The following is an 8,646-nucleotide window of genomic DNA, read 5'->3' on the forward strand; positions in this document are numbered from 1 at the left end:
GATCAGGCATTGGCAAGAGAGAAATTTTTTTTAAAAATCCCACAAAAGACCAGCAACTTTTAAAAGCATTTTATACAATATAAAGACATTATTTTATTCCAAGCTTCTATTGCATAATTAGTAACAAATGGACATCAACTTGATACCTGAAACTATGGCTGTCTGTGTCTCGAACATTCTTTGCTTTCAGGTATGTAGAGATCTGTGCAAAAACTCAGTACAGGCATTCACAATGCCTCTTCCCAACTACTGAACTGCAAAACACAACCTAAAGCATGGCATGAGGCCCTAGAAACTCCAGAAAATTATCTGAATAATATTCTATATTATCTAGAACTTGACTTTGTCAAATAACTATTCATGTCCTTCCCAGGGTTCTCATTACAACTGAGTGCTAGTAATGGTTCTGCTTATGCTAGAAATAATTTAAGACATTTTAATATCAATCATGTTATTAAAATCCCTTATTATACACAGGGTAAAAAACTATTACAAAACATCATCAAATACTTAATTGACAAATATCCACTTATATCCCCATATATTATACACACTTACTTATTTTAACTTTAAATTTTTTTCCTCTTTTAAGGATAATGTTCTTTTTCTGCTGCCCACAAGCATTTTTGCCTTAAAGGAGTCAAAAGAAAAAGCCCAATGTTCTGATCTGCAGCATCTAGCTAGGACATCTAGAGACCACTGGACAAATGGCACATCTGAAGGCAGACAGAATATCCATCAAAAAGAGATGTCCCAATAGAAGAGTAAACTGATAACTTGGGGGAAATCAAGCATATACCTCATCAAGCTGGGACTTTGGGGAAACAAAGTCACAATATAACTGACATAAAGAATGATGCTGTTATGTTTATTGACTATATTGCACGTTAATTCTCAGCTTGCCAATACAGAACCCAAATGCCTGTTGTCAGGGGTATGAAAGACACACCTGTGATAGGAATGATAATAGGAACATTATGATACTGTTTTGTCAAGCTAAGAATTGATTTTGTCCTTAAGGACCAATTGTCTGAATAAAAGATAGGATAAAATAATCACATGAATAGGGGATATTTGGTTTAGACTAATCTAATGCATCAGTCCAAACATGATTCCAGGATAATTAAGTACTCTTTCAAGAGCTCTGACAGTGGGAACTATAGTTGCAGAAAGATTTAACGAAAAAGGAATGCCTAATATGTTGCTCACCAAAGTTATAGCATTGTATCTAAAACAATGCTATCCATTGCCTTCTATTCATTCAACAAATAGAAAATGGTCTAGAAAAGAATCTCTGGTTTCACTTGGCACATGACAGTCAAGAAGAACAACCTTTTTGTATCAAAGGAGACCCATGTATCCCTGGGCTGCTAAAAATAAATGCATATGGTATAGGAGTCCCTCATAAGCATTATGCACAATTAACAGGGGGTAATAAAGAATTCAATGACACCCATATTCATAGGCTTTACCTGATATTCTTGTTAATAGTGTTTTTTTTATTTCATTGTTTGTGCTTTGAATGCATTTATATCTCTCATTATTGCAATTTTACTTCCAATCATGTCTTTCCCTCTAGTAAACAACTACCTTTGGGATGGATCTTTAAAAAAAAATACAACTCATACTGCCCTTCCTGTGGGCTTTAAAGGCTTTGTGTGGAATAGGACATATTACAGCCTTTTAACTCAGTATGTCCCTGCAACCGATCAATAGAATTAGGAGAGCTCTCCCTGAAATTGTGATGATTCTTTTCATCTACTAGATCCTCCAATGGCTGCAGCCACTTCAACTCTCTTATTGCTTATCCCAGGATAAGCAATACAAAGAGAAGAATGTAAAATGACCTCTAAGATTAGCAAACTACTAATATTACAGCAAAAACATTAACACAAATTAATAAAACAATGGATGAACTGAGGACCATAGTTTTACAGAATAGAGCTACTACACATTATTTGTTGCTCAAGCATAATCTTAGTTATAAACAATTTCCTGGCATATATTGCTTTAATGTGTCAGATTTTCCTCAGGATATTGATGAGCAAACTAATGATTTTTTACAAAGAGATAAATAAAATCTTTCAAGTGAATTTGCAATGGCTCTCATGGGTAAAATCATTTTCCTGTTTCCTTGGTCCTCTGTTAGCTAGTCTTATAATTTTCTTATGCTTGACTATGTTAATTAGACTAGCCATAAAAGCTATCCATTCAACCAAGCACAGTTCAAAAGGTGTTACCCAATGGTTCTTTAGCTTTCAGGGCATCCCTTCATGATAAAAGTCTTGAAGTAGCTATGACTAGAAGCAATGCATGCCAGCGTAACAGCCATGTGTGACAAGCTTATAGCCAGCATGGTTCTAAATGGAAAAAATAGAAATCAACTGCTTCAAATCAGGAAAGAGACAAAGATATCTACATTTTCCACTCTTATTAAAATATACTTATAAGGATAAGGCAAAATAAATAATAAAAATGTTGAAAATAGGGAAAGAAGACCCTGAAAGGCAATGTTTAGATCTAACAAATTAAAACAGTAGGATTAAAAAAAAAACATGAAAATACTATTAGCGTTTCCATATACCAATTCTTGTCATTTCCAGCATTTCCTGGCTCCCACAGCCATGTACCTGGGCATCGGCATTCAGGCAAAATGCCTAGTCACTCCAGGCTTTATGTGCATGGCTACATAATCTATGGGTATTGGTGGCATGTCTGTGTAAGCCCCCATACACATGTCCAGCGTGGCCTTTAAAAGCAGACATGCCAGCCCCTCTTCCTCTTTCCACACATTTCTTCCAAACAGTCCTGTGCACATCCCCTCTTTCATTTCCCCATTCTTTACTAATAAGAGTCTTAAAGTGGGTTTTGTTGTGTCTCTTGTGGTCTGTTCTCAAACATAGTAAATAACACCAATAACAGAAGACACACTAAGAAAGAAATCAGGAAAATAATTCCATTCACAATAGCCTCAAAACCTACCTAGAACACCAGACAGAAAGGCTTCTGACTCCCAGAGATCAGCATAATTAACATGGTAAAAATGGATGTATCACTGTAAATAACCCACAGATTAAACACCTACCTGATTCTAGTGACTTTCTTCACAAAATAAAAAAAGAAATCCTTAATTCATATGACCACACACACACACACACACACAAACACACACACCAAAACCAAACAACAACAAAACGGAAGTGCTCAGGAAGACAACACAATACCTGATCTACTAAGTCTTGTAGTAGTGATAACAAAGCATGGTACTGGTGTCTTCATTATTAATGTGCACATCTGTCAACCCATACCAGAGTAGAGAGTTCAGAAATAGATCCACATAGCCACAGCTACCTGACTTTCAATAACAACTCCAAAAAATGGAATTGGAGATAAAATGGCTTCTTCAGTAAACTGAGAAAACTAGATATCCACATGTAAAAGGATAAACTAGATCCCTATCTTTCACCCTGTAGAAAAAAAAAAAAGCAACCCAAAATGGATCAAAATGCTTAATGTAAGACCTGAAACTTTGAATGTGCTAGGAGTCATAAGAAGAAAGTAGTTTTGATTTGCATTCCCTAGTGATTAAGAATGTTGAATATTTTTATTCATGTATTTACAAGCCATTTGGTCTTTTTTATAGAATGGTTTGGCTTATTTGCCCACGTAATAATTACAAGATATGGGGTAATTAATTTTTTGAGTTTTTTTAGATTCTAGATATACATTCCCCATCAGATGCATAACTACTGTTGTTCTTTTGCTGTAGCAATGATCAACGAAACACGAACCACAAGACTCAACACACCCACGTGGAGTTTATTGGGGGAAAGAAACAAGGGGGAGTTAGGTGTTGGCCAACCGGAACAGAAAAGAAGGGGTGAAGGGGTGAGGGGAGCTTGCTTAAAAGAGGAAGTTTGCACATGCACACTGAGTCCTTACACAGCCCTGTAATTTATGATGTAAACATGAAACACAGGGCCCTTTGAGCTGTCTAAGTATCTGCCTGAATGTCAGTCTAAGTATCTGCCTGCCGCCCATTGTAAGGGGGTGGGGTCAGCATAATGCTGGGGTACCAACAATCTAATCTCTTCTTATTATTAAAAATGTGAAAGGTAAAAATGCGGTCCCGCTGACCCGAGTGTGATGCTACATCCCAGAGCTCCAGGCACTGTAGCAGTACTCCTGCAGGTCCCGCATGCCAGCTGTCACCCCACCCAAGAGGTTCTATCCTTCTCCCTCCACCAGCTCTGCGGGGACACGCATCAAGAAGATCTCCATCGAGGGGAACATCGCTGCTGGGAAGTCAACGTTTGTGAATATCCTGAAACATGTCTTTGAGGATTGGGAAGTGGTTCCTGAACCTGTTGCCAGAGGGTGCAATGTTCAAAATACTCAACGATGAATTTGAGTAATTGACAACATCTCAGTAAAGTTGTGGGAATGTTCTTCAAATGATGTACCAGAAACCTGAGCAATGGTCTTTTACCTTCCAATCATAAGCCGGCCTCAGCCGGATTCAAGCTCAGCCTGCCTCTCTCTACGGCAAGCTCAAAGATTCAGAGAAAACCGTATTATTTTTTGAATGATCTGTGTACAGTGCCAGGTATATTTTTGCATCTAATTTGTATGAATCTGACTACATGAATGAAACAGAGTGGATAATATATCAGGACTGGCATGACTGGATAAATAGCCAGTTTGGCCAAAACCTGGAACTGGATGAAATAATTTATCTTCGAGCTACTCCAGAGAAATTCCTAAATAGAATATATTTACAGGGAAGAAAGGAAGAACAAGGCATTCCTCTTGAATATTTTGTGGGGGACCAAATAAATCTGTTATGGAATATTTGGGGGCCCAGCCTCCAGATCCTGCAAACAGGAACTCAGAAAAGCTCTGGCCCACTATTAATGCCAGTAAGGCTACTATTGTTTACCATGGCCTCAGGGTAATATGCCTCCTATTTGCATCTCTGTGGGCCTAAGCATCTGAATAGGCCTGCGCATGGGCAGAGAGGAGAGGTGGATGAGTGACTAGGGAAGACAGAGTTTAGGACCTATCGACCACAGAGCAGAGGAGAACAAAGATAGAGATGGTTCCTTCATGGTATTGGCAGGATGGTTAAGAAACAGCAGAAAGATGGCTAATAAAGAAATGACTCTAGTTACACAGCATGGAAATGCGAGCTCTTTAAAGATGACAAGATGCCTGTGTTTGATCTTTATTGCCGCAGGGTTGCTAGGAGCATCCAGGTCCACACACCCCCACTCAGGTAGAACCTCATGGCTGTCGTGGGTTAAAGCTGAGACATGCCGGGCCACGACAATATTTAGAGAAACTGCACTATAATAAACATGAGAGCTGGCTCCTTCATCGGCCACTGAAAACCAACTTTGATTATCTTCAAGAGGTGCCTATCCTCAAACTGGATGTCAATGAAGACTTTAAAGACAAGCATGAAAGTCTGGTTGAAAAGGTCAAAGAATTTTTGAGTACTTTGTGATAGTATGGGAAGACTACAAGAGACAGAATTTCTCTAGACATCATTGTAACTTGATGTTCATATGAAGGTCTTTACAGGATTCAAGTTAAACCATCCTTTTTTTTTAAGGAAAAAATTTTCTTTATATATATATTTTTATTTAATAATCAGAATCTCCTGTAAAGCTTTCTGTCCCTACTTTACTCCTTTACATCCCCCACTTCCACAGTTTTAGATCAGAGGTATTTATTTCACACCAGGAAGTCTGGAGGTAGATGTTCCCAGAACCAGTAAGCTGCTACAAAAGGCTCAGCTATCTGCCTTCTTGGTTTATCCTGAACAGGTTGACATGTTTTCATTGTTACGGAGATTTACTGGTGACTGGTTTAGCTGGCCACTTTAATGTTTCATATAAAGGATGTGTGTCTTATGTAAGTTAGTGTGCCTATTACAAACTGAAAAGTGCAGTTGGGGAATCCCTATAATAGGATTTGTTGGAAGTGTTTATTTTGTTTTTCTTGTTCCCTTTGGTGGTGCTGGACTTTGAACCCAGGGTCTCATTCATGCTTGGGAATCGTTCTACAGGGAACTGTCCTCCCCTGCCCCCCCAAGTATTGTTTGTATCAAGTGCCTTGCCTTCCACCCAATTAATGTCGATGAAAAGACCATGTTATCATCATCTCATTGATGTTTACTAATGTGTCTATGGTACATTTGTAGAGGAAGAGGTTCAACTCTGTTCCCAACATTATAATGGTGTAATTACTTTGTAAATCACTTAATCTTTACCTGCTTCTTCATCTGTGATGAGTACTCTTTTTCTTTTTTAAAAAACATAAATTTTGGAGAATGGAAGAAATCTTTCTATATTTAAAAGGTAGTTAAGATTTTTATTACATGGGTATAAAGCTTCATTGAATTAGCTTTTCTTGGACTACTACAATTTAAGTTACGATTTTTTTTTTTGAGTCAGGGTCTCTCTACAGTTCTGGATGTCATAGAATTTGCTATGGAGACCAGACTGGCCTTAAACTCACAAAGATCCACCCACCTCTGCCTCCCTGCTCCCAGGGCTGGGATTAAAGGCATGCAACACCACACCAGGCTCTAATTTTTTTTAAATCATTTGAGATACAAGTACAGTTTTTCCTCAGTTTCTTTTAATTTTTATGTAAAATGTTGATAGAACATAATGACCAGTTTTTCATTGTCCTGTGTTGATAAGTAGTCTCTCTCTACCTTTATAGTGAAGGGACCAGCTCCCCTTTTTAGCAGCCATAACAACCGAACACATACTTGCCTGACCTTGTCTTGGTCACTAGGAGGTCAGATGCCTGCCTCATGGCAAGGAACCAATCAGAAATTAGCTGGTGGTGCTATGCTTGACAGCTCTGGGTGTGCTTTACGGACAAGTGCACAGCAAAGGCATGCAGAGCATAGCAACTGCCCTGGGAGGGCCATAACCACCAGTTGACCAATCAACACAGGGCAGGCCCTCCAAGCCTGGAGGCACACCAATCCTGAGCCTGTGCGTACCCCTAGACACTCCCCTTACCCTGCCCTATAAGATCTCTATGCCGTGGCTTTGCCGTGTCTTTCCTAGCCACCACCATGGTGGATGGATGAAAGGCCTGAGCTAACATGGGGTTAGCTCGTTAAACAACTACAATAAAGCCTCGTGCTGTTTGCATCAAGCTTTCACCTCCACATGGTGATTGGGGTGGCTGTGGTCCTGAACCAAAATCCTGGGGGCCTGAGCCTCCAGGGGTCTTTCAATACATGGTGAGACATTGAGCTAGACCAAGCCAAGGTGGGATGTGTCAGCTAGTCAGTCTGCTCATGCCACCTCTCAACACCTGTTGCAGGTTTTTCCTTTTCTGTCTGAAGTTCTTAGGTAGTCTGTTAGCTTAAGATTTAAGTCACACATTTCTGCTGTGAGAATGTCGTGATCACACATTGCTTCAGAGTTTGCTTTGTAGGATTTTCCTTAAATTTCTTGTACTCACAAAAATTTATTGATAAAACAATTTTGCTTTACATATAGTGTATCATGGAAATGTTACAGTTTTTGTTGAACTAGGAAATAACTTTAACAAATTCCAGGAGGCTTAAAACTCCTATTAATAATGCACACATCTCTAAACCACTTTCATGTTTAGTTATAAAAGTCTGTTTGTATTCAGCTGAGGCCTGTATGTAATTAAAGAAGTATTTTTTATTGTTTCTTTTCCCCAGTGCAGTTTTTTTAAGTCAAGATATGCATTTTTACTAGGTAATTAGCCTTTCTATTTCACATTAGGAAAAACATAGTTTCTTGAAATGAAGAATCAAATTTATTTTGAAGCTATAATTTTCCTTTCTAATGTTACCTTTTATGGTTAGTTTCTTTTCAAAGATGATAATTTAGTGGGTTAACTGGTACAGTAGCACTGATCTTTGAAAAGGGGACTCAATTTCAAATCTATAATAACCAAAAATAGATTGTCTTGTGATGTCTGACCTCTTTTTATTTTTATTTGATATAAATAAATTTACCAACTTAAATGTTTGTCAATAAATAAATTAAAATTTTTTAAACTAAAAAAATGTGGAAGTTTAAACGGGGTGTCAGGTAGGGCAGGAATATGGGGCGATGAATGATCAAGACTGCTTCCAGCTGACCTAGGGGCATTGACCATCTTTTAGTGGCAGGGGGAGAAAAGCTGGAGTGCTGTCACATCCTGGGGTAGCTGGTTGTTTCATCACAGTCCTGACTGTATGGAACTCTCTGGAACCTCTTAGACCTGGCAAAATGTTGCCATAGCAGAGGACAAGGTTGTCGTGACCTGGCATGTCTCAGCATTAACTCACTACAACCATGAGGGTCTACCTGAGTGGGGGTGTGTGGACCTGGAAACTCCCAGCAACCCAACAGCGATAAAGATCAAACACAGGCATCTTGTCATCTTCAGAGAGCTCTCAGTTCCATGTTGTAGAACTAGAGTCATTTCTTTATTAGCCATCTTTCTGGTGTTTCTTAACCATCCTGCCAACACCAGGAGGGAACCATTTCTCCCTTTGTTCCCTCTCTGCTCTCTGGTCACTCATCGCTAACTCCTAACCTCCTGTCCTCACAAGTTACTCACATACCTCTGATCTCCCTGCCCAGGTGCAGGCCTTTT

The 8,646-nt window shown here is 39.0% G+C and overlaps 1 pseudogene; it reads left to right on the forward strand.

Annotated features, from left to right (window-relative positions):
* Positions 1–4,198: 4,198 nt before the first annotated feature.
* Positions 4,199–5,526, forward strand: LOC100753952 (annotated as a pseudogene).
* Positions 5,527–8,646: the final 3,120 nt, after the last annotated feature.

The sequence above is a fragment of the Cricetulus griseus genome, chromosome 2 (genome assembly GCF_003668045.3).
Source record: "Cricetulus griseus strain 17A/GY chromosome 2, alternate assembly CriGri-PICRH-1.0, whole genome shotgun sequence".
NCBI lineage: Eukaryota > Metazoa > Chordata > Mammalia > Rodentia > Cricetidae > Cricetulus > Cricetulus griseus.